The sequence below is a fragment of the Crocuta crocuta genome, unplaced genomic scaffold (genome assembly GCF_008692635.1).
Source record: "Crocuta crocuta isolate KB4526 unplaced genomic scaffold, BGI_CrCroc_1.0 scaffold97, whole genome shotgun sequence".
Classification (NCBI taxonomy): domain Eukaryota; kingdom Metazoa; phylum Chordata; class Mammalia; order Carnivora; family Hyaenidae; genus Crocuta; species Crocuta crocuta.
Genome location: NW_027531999.1, coordinates 8,681,900 through 8,694,962, shown reverse-complemented (window position 1 = coordinate 8,694,962; position 13,063 = coordinate 8,681,900). Strand labels below are relative to the sequence as shown.

The window sequence follows — 13,063 nt, the reverse complement described above, 5'->3', positions numbered from 1 at the left end:
GTCTCTCAAAAATAATCGTTAAAAAATTTAAAAAATAAAAAAATAAAATCTGAGTTCCTACATTTTCAACAGATCTTCAAAGTGGCACACCTTCAGCATATGGGTAGATATTCTAATCATGTTCAAGACTGATCAGCTGCAAGAATTTGGAATTCTTTTTTTTTTAAAGCAGTTTTTAAACATGTTTTTATTTTCATTTATTTATTTTGAGAGAGAAAGAGAGAGAGAGTATGAGCAGGCAAAGGGCAGAGAGAGGAAGAGAGAGAAGCCCAAGCACTGTCAGCACAGAGCCCGATGCAGGGCTCAAAATCGTGATATGTGAGATCATGACCTGAGCCGAAATCAAGAGTCAGACGCTTAACCGACTGAGCCACCCAGGCGCGCCTGTCTTTGCAGTAGCTTCCTGTTGATAAAGCCCACGTGACCAGTTTGGTGGGTCAGCCACTGAGACATGGTTATCATCATGCTCTCACCCTCTCTGGGACCAGTTGAGCAGGATCAGCCTCTTGCGGAACAAGCTGCATCCATCACTATTCCCAGAGAGGAACAGGTTAAATCCTTCCAAACCTGATAAGGAATTTGCTCTAGTTCCTTGAAACTAGAGTGTAACTAGAAAGTATAATTGGTTGCAAATGTGTTTCTGTCTTCCTCAAAATTGCTCTTGAACCCTGTGAGACAGAAAGAAAGGCATTTCTCTTTGCATAGATTCAGACCCCCACTGTTGATAAACTGGTCTAATTCTGTATGAAATGTGAGGAGCATACAAGTAATGTGACTTCATTTTATCAGAGGAACGTTTAGACCGCTAGTCGTGAAAGTCAGTGAATACACAATTGGTGTGGTTATAGCATTCAAGTCTCTATTTTTTTTTTTACCTCTGTGTTTAGCACAAATGCTCAGTGAATGTTTGTTGGATGTGTGAGTGAGTGAATGAAAAACTCATCACAGTCTGACTCCTACCTACTTTTTAAAAAAAACATTTATTCTGAGAGAGAGAGAGATAGACAGCCCGTGCACGTGCAAACTGGAGAGGGGCAGAGAGGGAGAGAGAGAATCTGAAGCAGGTTCTGGGCTGTGTGCACGGAGCCCATCACAGGGCTCAAACCCATGAACCACGAGATCATGACCTGAGCTGAAACCAAGAGTTGGACACTTAACCTACTGAGCCACGCAGGGGCTCCCTACCTACTTTTCCAACTGTATTTCCTACTGTCTTTCTTCCCCCCAAAAATATACAGTGGTTTACACTCTGGCAAAATAGCTCTTCCATTTCCCAAAAACCTCTCCTGCTTTTCCACTTGTGTACTTCTGCTGTTGCTGTACCGCTGCCTAGAATGCTCTTCTCTCATATCCCAGACTATGAAGATGTTACTGTTTTCTCATCTCAAATGTCACGTCCTTCATGAACATTTTACTAATCGTTTCAATAACACATAAGCCTTTTTTCCTTATGGCTCACAAAACTTTCCCTCCTGGTCATTTATTATCAACCACTGTTATAATTATTTTTGTTAATTTTATTCCTCTTGCTATAAAGTAAGCTTCTCAAAGATGGGCACTGGGTCTTATTAAACCTTACAGTGATTAGCACATAGTTGATACTAAATAACTACTAGTTGCTGAAATAATTATAGTAATCAATTTTGCTAGTGCTGTACTATGAACTCCACATTTTTTATCATTTTTCTAAATAAAATAAAAATGTTCTCATACACTAACACTATTTGAGCTCCAGAATTAGATTGGAATTGTATCTTTGTCAACATGTTCTTTCTAGTTAATTCTACAAATTGAATATTGAAGCATTCATTAAAACTCTCTTTGTGTTTTAAAATTTTTAATGTTTATTTTTAAGAGAGAGAGCACACCCGCGCGAAAGCATGTGTGCCAGCAGGGGAGGGGCAGAGAGAGAGAGAGAGAGAGAGAGAGAGACAGAATCTGAAGCAGGTCCCAGGCTCCAAGCTGTCAGCACAAAGCCTGATGTGGGGCTCAAACTCACAGACCATGAGATCATGACCTGAGCTGAAGTTGGACGCCTAACCGACTGAGCCACCCAGGGGCCCCTGCTTTGTGTTTTATTTTATTTTATTTTTATTTTTTATTTTCTTTCCGCTTTGTGTTTTAAATAATCATGGACTTATTTGGTTCTTTTAGTGGCGTCATTAACATTATTAAAATTCATATCGTGTCCTCCTCAAAGAAGATCTTTTGAGTATTTTTTCCTCAACTATGTATGTATTGTTAAATTCTTAACTCATCTGATGATTCATTCCTTCATTCTTGCCTGCATTGCTAAAAAGTGGCATTTCCATCGATTCATCCATTTGCATATGAGGCAAAGGACTTCAGAGAGACTCTTGGGGCTGTGCTTTCTGCATAATATTAAACATTTCTTTCTACAGATGACCTGTTCTTGACACATAATGATAAAAACAAAGATTCTTTTCCAAGTTTTTAAAAATTAGCTATTACCATCTGCAAGGCATAAAGAGAAAGGAAATGGAGCACGAATTATCCCAGTATTGAGCCGGGAAGTCATTTGAGAAACTTCCCTCTTGAAAGCAGAAGGCTTGCTCTGTGCTTTATTTCCTAAAATGTTTAGCTCTCCTGAAGAAGATGATATTTCATTTGGGAAATTCTAAGGCTTTAAGACAAAAGATATAAAGAGGTGGATAAGATTGTCCATTACAAAATTTGGGACAGTCTTAATTCTGACCAGTGCATGGGTAGCAGTTCTGGAATACAACTTTCAAAGTCTTTTAAAAGCATTATTCCTAGTGGCACCTGGGTGGCTCAGTCCGTTAAGCGTCCAGCTTTAGCTCAGGTCATGATCTCACAGCTTGTGGGTTCAAGCCCCCCATCAGGCTCTGTTCTGACAGCTCAGAGCCTGAAGCCTGCTTTGGATTCTGTGTCTCCCTCTCTCTGCCCCTCCCCGCTCATATTCAATATTCATTCTCTCTTCTCTCTCTCTCTCAAAAATAAACATTTTAAAAAAAGCATTATTCCTAAAATAAATGCTCTTCCAGTTAAACCTTGCTAGTTTTTTATTTTATTTTATTTATTTTATTATTTTTAAGGTTTTATTTTTTAAGTAATCTCTACATCCAACATGGGACTCAAACGTACAATTCCAAGTTGAAGAGTGCATGCTTCACCAACTGACCCAGCTAGGTGCCTCCTACCTTTTTTTAAGTTTATTTATTTATTTATTTTGAGAGAAAAACAGAGAGAGCAAGCAGGAGAGGGGCAGAGAGAAAGGGAGAGACAGAATCCAAAGCAGGCTCCCTCTTGTTAGTCAAGAGCCTGATGTGAGACTCAAACTCACAAACCATGAGATCATGACCTGAGTGGAAACCAAGAGTCAGAAGCTTAACTTCTGACTGAGCCACCCAGGCACTCCTAGGTGCCCCCTTTATTAAAAAAAAATTTTTTTAAGTAAAAAGAAAAATTTAGATTAAATGTTTTCATCACCTCTCCAAAGAGGCAATGAGATGAAGGTTTTTTTTCAACCATGGGAAGTTGAGGAATTTCAGCTAACTAGCCAGCTGGTTTAAGAGAAGAGAGATGGACAAAACGATTGCTTCCCTGAGAAGCTTGGCTGGGACCAAGGAAGATCTTCACAGCCTGTGTCTCTGCAAGAGCTCAATACTGGAAATAACATGAGTCTGGGTATCTCTGAGCATGTGGGCTGGCCCTGGATTGAATTCCAAACCACCGAGTTGATGGGGGTTCGTCATTGCTTCTATCACACATCTGTAAGACATGGAGCTCCCCTCCCCAGCAAGCCCCAACAACAAAAGCCTATCTGATTGGTCATCTTCCAGCTCTTCTAAATTGAATTTTCCAGATTTAAGTAGCTGTATCCACTAGTAAGCTCCTGAAAGGAACCAGTTTATCTGGTATCTATAGCAGAGGTTGGCACAATTCCACATGCAGAACCAAGTAGCCTGTAGCCTGTTACCGTTTATTCTTTAACAGCTTTATGGAGGTATAATTCACGTACCATATAATTCTTTTAAAGTGTACAGTTCAGGGGCGCCCAGATGGCTCAGTCGGTTAAGCGTCCATCTTCAGCTCAGGTCATGATCTCCTGGTCCATGAGTTCGAGCCCCACATCGGGCCCTGTGCTAACAGCTCAGAGCCTGGAGCCTGCTTCAGATTCTGTGTCTCCCTCTATCTCTGCCCCTCCCCTGCTCATGCTCTTTCTCTCTCTGTCTCTCAAAAATAAATAAACGTTAAAAAATTTTTAATTAATTTTTTTAAAAAGTATACAGTTCAGTGGTTTTTAATATATTTCCTCAGCTGTGCATCTGTCTCCACAATTAATTTTATAACATTTTCATCATACCCCCCAAAAATGCCATACCTGTGAGCAGTCATTCCCCCTGTCTCCCCTAAATGTAATTAATCACTAATCTACTTTTTGTCTTTATATATTTGCCTATTCTGACATTCCCTGTAAGTGAAATCATACAATATGTGGTCTTTTATGCCTGGTTTCTTCCACTTAGCATGTTTTCAGGATTCATCCGAGTTGTAGCACATCAATACTTCATTTCCTATTATTGCCAAATAATTTATTATATGGATGTCTCCACATTTTGGTTATGAATAATGCTGCCATGGACATTTGTATACAGTATTTTGTGTGGATATATGTTTTCATTTCTCTTGGGTGTGTGAATACCTAGGAGTAGAATTGCCGGATCATATGGTAACTCTCTCTTTAACTGTTTGAGGAACTGCCAGAGTGTTTTCGAAGGCAGCTGTGATATTTTACAGTCTTACCAGTAATGTGTGAGCGTTTCAATTTTGCCAACAATTGCTATTATCCATCTTTTTTATAATAGCTGCCTAGGGGGTGAGAAGCGGTATCTCATTGTGGTTTTCTTTTGCATTACTCTAATCTGCAGCCAATTTTTATATAGTCTAAAACTAAGAATGATTTGTACATTTTTTAAATGTTGAGAAAAATACTTCATGATACATGAAAATTTTCTGAAATTTAAATTTCAGTCTCTGTAAATAAAGTTGTATTGGAATGTAGCCAAACTCATTCATTATGTATTGTCTACGGCTGCTTTTCTCACTACAACGAAGCAGTTACGACAGAGACCATATGGCCTGCAAAGCCTAAAATATTTACTATCTGACCATTCATAGAGAAAGTTTACCAACCCTGTCTACAGTATAATTGGATTCAACTACAAAGGATCGGGGGTAGGAAGGAGGAAGTATGTCTGGTGGGAATAGGTTCCTTCCTTTCCTTCCTTCCTTCCTCCCTTCCTCTTTCTTCCTTCCTTTCCTAAGCTCCACGCCCAACATGGAGATCAGGAGTCACATGCTGTACCAACAGAGCCAGCCAGGAGCCCATGACTTTTTTTTTCCTTAATAAAAATGGAATGCATGCTAGCAAAATAAGGAAACAAATCAGGATATTATGGAACCTAGATAGATAACCATATTTTTACGTGAATCATTATTATATCCTTCCAAATCTAGGCTCTCCCCATCTTACAAATTTCTCCTAAAGTTCTATTCCTAATCTGCCATTCTGATCGTATATTGTTCATTAGAAACCTCTAGGGGTTTCCCACATCTACAGATTTTTAGGACCATTTAACCAGGATCCGGCATGATCTGACAGCATCTGATTGTTCCAACCTTGTCTTCCAGCACTTTGAAACAGACAACCCAGCCTGAATTTCAGGATTCTATGCTCATTCTTATTTCTCTTCTACATGGAATGCTTTTTCTCTTCTCAAAATTCCAAACACACTCTATTATTGTTACTGTGAAATGTTTCAAGCATACAGAAAAATAAAGAGAATGATATAGGAATATCTATGCACTCACCAACCGAGCTTTGTCAAGCCTTATCATTTTCCATGTTCTGTAGTGTTAAGAAAAATTATAGCCTTAGATATTTTTATAACCTCCTCAAATACAAACTCTTCTAAGTTAACCTCCTTGATGCACCCAATTAAATTTAAACTCTTTTGATTTCCTGTAACATTTTTCTTTGCATGTCTATCACGTGACCTGTTCTCCCCTTATAAAATATTTTGAGTATACCTTACTATTATCATTCTCATGGAGGGGTACAAAGATTATTTTAGGTAGTTTAAAGAAAAGACATTTAAAATTTTTTAAATTGTGAGTTTTTTTTTTAATGTTTATTTATTTTTGAAAGAGAGAAAGAGACAGAGTGAGAACAGGGGAGGGGCAGAGAGAGAGGAAGACAAAGAATCTGAAGCAGGTGCCAGGCTCTGAGCTGTCAGCACAGAGCCTGATGCAGGGCTTGAACCCACAAACTGTGAGATTATGACCTGAGCCAAAATCAGGTGCTTAACTGAGCCACCCAAGCACCCTAAAAATTGTGTTTATTTGAAAGTGTACATTAGATGGGCACCTGGCTGGCTCAGTTGATTGTCTGCCTCTTGATTTCAGCTCAGGCCATGATCTCACTGTCATAGGATCGAGCCCCATGTGGGGCTCTGCATTTGGCATGGAACCTGCTTGGGGTTCTCTCCCTTCCTCACCCTCTGCCCCTCCCCTGCTTGCACTCACTCTCTCTCTCTGAAAAAGTAAAAATGAAAAAAAATTGTAAAAAAAATAAACAAGAATGTACATTAGAATTCTATGTACACACAAGTATTTAAAGTATATATGTCTAGATCAACCAACTCCATGATTTCCCAGATAATCCTTTAGGACATGGCTAAAGTAGGTAGAGATCATAGAAAATTATTGAGTAACTAAAAATACAGATGATAAGGCAAAAATTTTGAAGAATGTATTTAAATAATTTAGCTTAGAAAACTTAGCTTGTTAGAACAGGGACCCAGTTTTATTTATTTTTGTATGTCCTAAGTACCCAACTAACCCAGAAAAGATGCTTATTGAATTGAATTTATTTCTCTCTGGGACAAGATCCGTGGAAATCATGTGGAGCCCCTTAAACCTTCGAACAGTCCGCTCAAGTCATTTCCCCCACATTGAATGCCCCTGGCACATAGGCCAGAGACAGATAGTGCTTTCTTCCCTCTCTGCCCGTCTTGTCCATTATGACAAGTTGCCCCAGTTGGGGCTTGGTTGAGTATGAAATAATGCTGGTGATAGTCACATTCTAAAAGCATGAGGACTCCAGCTTGCCGGGATGCTCTCGTCAGCGTCGCTTCAACAGAACAGTCTCAGCAAATTTCCGTTTGTGGACCTCCCTGGTTCTTGGATCTGGTCCACCACACACACACACACACACACACACACACACACACACACACACACAGAGCATACTCTATGTTTCAGAGAAACGTTTCTTGGTCTCCTTAAAATTCACTTTTTCATGGCATTTCTTTCTTCCTCCCTCACTCCCTCCCTTCCTTTGTAGGCTTCACACCCAGTGCCAGCGCGGAGCCCAACATGGGGTTTGAACTCACGACCCTGAGACCAAGACTGGAGCTGAAGTCAAGAGTCTGACACTTAACCAGCTGAGCCACCCAGGTGCTCCTGGCATCTTTTCATTATTGTTAACACTGAACCATCTGAAGTCACATTGGCAACTGAATTTGGTCTTGAGACTTGGCAGTAAGGAATCGTTTTGTATAGCAAGTCCAATGCACAGTGTTAGCCAAATTATGTCATACAGTTACAAAACTCCTGTCCTGTCTTCCAGCTTGTCTGAGCAAATGTGACTCTTTGAGAAGTTTTGCTCCTCCTACCTTAAAATGACCTTATATGCTCTCAAATAGAGAGGATCCTAAGTGCGATGAAATCCTTCACTTTATTTCCTTTCTTCTAGCTTGCTTAAATTTTAAGGCGGTGTTTTGGGAGGGTAGGGAGTAGGGGGAACCCCTGAGACCTGTGAGTCACAAAAGGAGATCAGAACGTGTCTACAGTTTGATTGAACCCTCAAAGCTTCACTCATACTGGCCTCTGGGAGAAGCCTTTGAAACTTCTGTATACAGCTTTAGCGTCTTTTGTTTCCTAATCCTACTGCTAAGGCACAGGTCTTTGCTGATCTTAAAACTCCGTGAAAGGACTAGCTTATAACCCAGGTATATAACCTACACTTTATCATCCAAATGAGGACACTTTTATAAATGAAATGGGGGTACTAGGAAGAAAAGCATAAACCACCCAGGGAAACCATGATGTTTAGTTGCCATAGTTGAAACATTCTGAGCCCCTTATCCTCTATAGCAGACCCTTTCAAACTGGGGACTAGTTTTTTTTTGTTTTTGGCTTTTTTTGTTGTTTTTCCCCCCAGGGGAGGGGACTAGTTTGCAACTTGAAAGTCTGTGGGGTTTCTTAGAGAATTTGAAGTTTTGTTTTCATTTCAATGAGATGCCTGTGTTTGCATTGTTTACACTTATCCATTGTTTGTCCCTAAGTGGGAAAACTTTAATTGTCCCTGGTCAAAAAGAGAACAGAGGCAGATTTCACTTCAGGTAAGGAAATGTTCAAGCCAAGCCAAGTTAAGGGACAGCATGGCCTGTAAATAAAGACGTGTAGTAGCTCTGAAAGAGAAGAGTAAAATGTGATAGCAGGATACTACGTTTTATAGTGTACTGTATTCATTTTGCAAGAGGATTTGGAGTTTCAGCAAAATGCCATGCATTACATTAACAATATTAATGTGTATTTAATTTTATAAACTTTTCACTCATAAGTTTGTGTTGCTTTGGGGCGCCTGGGTGGCTCAGTTGGCTAAGTGTTCAACTTCAGCTTGGGTCATGATCTTTCAGTTTGTGAGTTTGAGCCCCGTGTTGGGCTGTGTGCTGAGAGCTGGGAGCCTGGAGCCTGCTTTGGATTCTGTCTCCCCCTCTGTCTCCGCTCCTCCCCTACTTGTGCTCTGTTTCTCTCTCTCAAAAGTAAACATTAAAAAAGTAATAAATAAATTTGTGTTGATTTAATAAGAGCATAAGGAGCTTTCTTACAACTACATTTATGTTAGTACATATTAAAGAAGCATGACAACAAAAAATAATTTAATTTTGAAGGTCCACAGGAATTTTAAAAGTTTAAGAGTCCATTCTCCAGCTTAGAGCTTTGTCCTTCTAACCCAACTATGCCCTCTGGTGGTTATAGTTGCTAATAGAAGCAAAATACTCCCTTTATAAATGTAGACTCATTTGTAGGTCAGCGGTGCAACAGATTAAACAATTTCCTTGTAGAAACTGTTATAAACAATGGCAGTTACTGCAGGATAGCGCCCAAAACCCCACGGTGGTTCTATGCCACTTGGTCTACAACCTTCTTTGCCTTCCTTCACTGCCCTCCTTGATGGCTAAACGGATCAGCATCTCCACAGTCACTGTTAACACCACTACTGCTCTGTCCCCATCACTTTCAGGAGTAGAAAGAGGAGGGAAGTGAGTTAGTGCTTCGGTAATTCCCACATCTTTACTTATAGGCATAACTTGTGCTCTGAAACTCCTACCCCTCCTGGGGCCTTCAGCGGAATGGGCCCCCTAGACGGAAACTTAGAGGTCCTCTTTGGTTCTTTCCAAATCTTGGGGTAAATAATCTTCCTTCCTTTTCTTTTGCCCCACCCAGAGCTCCTCTTAGTTCTTCAGGGTCAGAGTCATCTTCCAAGTAGAAGGCAACAAGGAAGAAAAAGCCAACTAGAAAAAATGGAAAGAAAAGAAAATGCTTTGACCCAAGGTTTCCCCAGACCTAGAAGCCAGAAGTCTCTGATATCAAACCACTAAACCTTCAAACACCTTGTCTCCTCCATGCTTGACAACTTCCCCTCACCAGTCCCTTCTGGGAGAGGAAGGGTTGAGGGAAGACTCAATGTCAAGGCACTTGGTGTGTGTCATACCAGCAGCACTTAAGCAGTCAGCTCTTATTTGTACTGTGTGATTCCAAAGTAAGAGACAGGGACGATGTGGACCCTGCTCTGTCTAGACAGATACAAATCCCATTTTGAAGGGACTAGAAGAGGGCCTCCTGGGTGGCTCAGTAGGTTAAGCATCAGACTTAAGCTCAGGTCATGATCTCACAGTTTGTGGATTTGAGCCCCATGTCAGGCTCTGTGCTGACAGTTTAGAGCCTGGAGCCTATTTCTGATTCTGTGCCTCCTCTCTCTCTCTTTCTCTTCCCCTCCCCTACTTTCTCTCTCTCAAAAATAAATAAACATTAAGAAATTCTTAAATAAGATAAAGGAACTAAAAGAACTGTTCAGAAGATTATGTAATCCATTTATAGTAACAATTGGGAAATTTTATGATTTTAACAAAGTAGGAAAAAATAGCAGGAACATACAGACAAGTGAAACACTTCAGCTAGTTAGAGTACCTGACCGTGGTACATTATTTCATTTGGAATTACCCTAACATTGACATGATGTATAATTTTACTTATAATAAATGGAAACATTCTTGTTTTATCTATTGCTGTTTAGTAAACCACTTGGTGGTGGGGGAAGGGCGGGAGTAGGAGAGACTTAGAAGATGAAGATGGCCAGCAGGGAAACTGCTGATGGCTGTCAAGGGTTTTTTATACATACCAGGAACACCACACTGTGATATGAATTTCTTCCTCTTTATTATTCTTGTAGGTAAGGAAAGGAAACGAAAGCAGGAAGCATTGGAAATATATACGAGTTCTTTCCTGTGAAGGTGAGCTTGGTTATTTTTCTGTTGAATTTTGGTAAAAGAGCAAGGATTAGATTAATTAGTGATTAATATCAAATGAAGATAAGTGAGAATAGGTAGGGTACTTAATACTTCCTAAATATTTGTATTTAGGTTTTTATCTGCATCATGTATTCTATTTGAAAATAATGTTTCTGTTAAGTACAAAAATAAAATACTTCGAGTGTGAAAAAATAAATTAACAAAAAAACAGCCCAAAACTCAGAAGCTTAGAACAACCCTTTATTTAAAAACAAAACAAAACAAAGTTGAGCTCATAGAAACAGAGTAGAAAGTGCTTGCTTGGGTCTAGGGAGAAGGAGAGATAGGGAGAGGTTGCTACCTCTCCAAATTTTCAAGGGCACAAACTTTATTTTTAATTTTTTTTAATTTTTATTTTTGAGAGAGAGAGAGAGTGGGGGAGGAGCAGAGAGAGAGGGAGACACAGAATCTGAAGCAGGCTCCAGGCTCTGAGCCACCCAGGTGCCCCTTACAAACTTTTAGTTGTAAGATGAAGAAGGTTTGAGAATCTAATGTATAACATTGTGACCATAGCTGATACTACTATATTATATAATTGAAACTTGCTAGGAAATTAGAACTTAAATATTTTCATGGCGCCTGGGTGGTTCAGTTGGTTAAGCGTCCGACCTCGGCTCAGGTCATGATGTCCCTGTTTGTGGGTTTGAGCCCCGCGTCGGGTTCTTTGCTGACAGCCTGGAGCTTGTTTCTGATTCTGTGTCTCCCTCTCTCTTCTCCTCCCCGCACATGTGTTCGCTCGCTCTCTCTCTCAAAAATAAATAAATAGTAAAAAAAATTAAAAAACAAAAGGTGACCATGTGAGATGATGGATGGGTGAAGGGAAATCACATGGTACGTTCGTAAATATCTTACAGTTTTCTCAATTACACTTCTATAAAGCTGGAGAAAAAATTCAGTCTTTTATTGTATGTCACAACACTGTGGATTGGCCGGGTAGTCTTGTATAGGCCTCACTCGGGGTCTCTCATGAGTTTGCTGGGAAGCGAGCACTGGGGCTGGGGCTGCTCCCTTCTCTGTGGCCTCCTTCGCCCATTCCCTGAGTCCATTCCTTCACTCAATGCAGAAGAGACACTGTGCTGGGCACCACTCCAGTTGCTGGGTCATCATATTGAACAGGACAAATGAAGGCCAGACCCTCACCGAGCTTACATTGTTAAATTCTTACATTGCAAAAATACCCAGGTAAACAAATACATTGCGATGTGATGTAGGTGGGTAGGAGGCTACTTTGGAGACGTAATCAGAGAAGCCCTCTTTGAAGTAACACTTGAAGACCTGGGGGAAAAGGATTTGCTAGGGCAAGTTTCTAGGGCTTGAAAGGACTCGGGGTTTTAAAGGAACGCCACAGAAGCCAGTGTGTTTGGGGAATAGAAAGTGAGGAAAGCAATTGGGTTAGGTCACAGAATTAGTCAGAGGCCAGGTTGTGAAGGGGCCTAAAAGTTATTAAGGACTTTGGATTTCTTCCTGGGTAATAGGAAGGTTTTAAATCATAAATGTGTTGATTCCCTCGTTCAAAAGATCACTCTTAGAGAAAGGATTGTAGGGTTCAAGGTTGAAAACAGGGAGACTAAATAAAGAGGCTGTTGCAGTAGGTGCTAGAGGCTTGGACAGGGTGAAAGCTGTAATTCTGGGAAGTCCATAGATTCCAAATTTATTTTGAAGGCATTTCCAATAAGCATTGCTGATAGGCTGCATTAGGTGAATGAAAAAAAAGAAAAAAACACAGCGGTTTCTCAAGTTTCTCTTGTGAGCAGTGGAATGAATGAAGTACCATTCACTGAGGAGAAGGCTGGTAGAAGAACAGATTTTTTATTTGGGGTGATGCAAGAAGAAAATATAAAATTTTATTTGAACATGTTTAAGTATGTTATGCTTGCTTAATAATTTGCAATTGAACTAGATAGTTTGAGGTTTATCCAAGCTGCAAAAATAAGCCAGGTTATAACAAAGTGTCCTACTATCTGGGAAATTAGAATAAATGGTAAGTATTTAAAGTCTAAGTTCATCAAGCCAGTTAGTATTTCTATTAGGATAATAGCTACAATTTATTGAAGGCTTTTCATTTGAACCATATGAAATTGTGGATATCAACAATTTTGAATTTGAAATGGCAATGCCGTATGGTTTGTCCCAGTATATAGTAGCCATAGAATTATTTGTTTATACATAAATGAATAAATATTCACAAAAACCCTTAAGGTTGGCTTTTTGTTATCTTACAGTTGATAAAATGGGAGTTCTGAAAGAGGTTAACTAACGTGCCAAATGGAGGGGGACAGGGAAGTAGGCAAGAAGGAATGAAAACAAGGTCTTTCTGACATAGCATCTGAACTTTAAGCCACAAAGTCATACTACCAAGATCTCTAGCCAAGGAGTCATGC

At 39.9% G+C, this 13,063-nt stretch overlaps 1 protein-coding gene across 4 annotated transcripts in view; it reads left to right on the top strand.

Moving 5' to 3' along the window:
- XPOT (exportin for tRNA) overlaps positions 1 to 13,063 on the top strand; it is a 161,151-nt gene that overhangs the window by 15,326 nt on the left and 132,762 nt on the right. For 3 of the 4 annotated variants that reach the window (XM_077775250.1, XM_077775249.1, XM_077775248.1), the window contains exon 2: positions 10,565 to 10,625. The gene's annotated coding sequence lies outside the window, so the exon portion shown is untranslated. Of the gene's footprint in view, positions 1 to 10,557; positions 10,626 to 13,063 lie in introns of those variants that run through there. The other variant, XM_077775251.1, reaches the window with a different exon arrangement.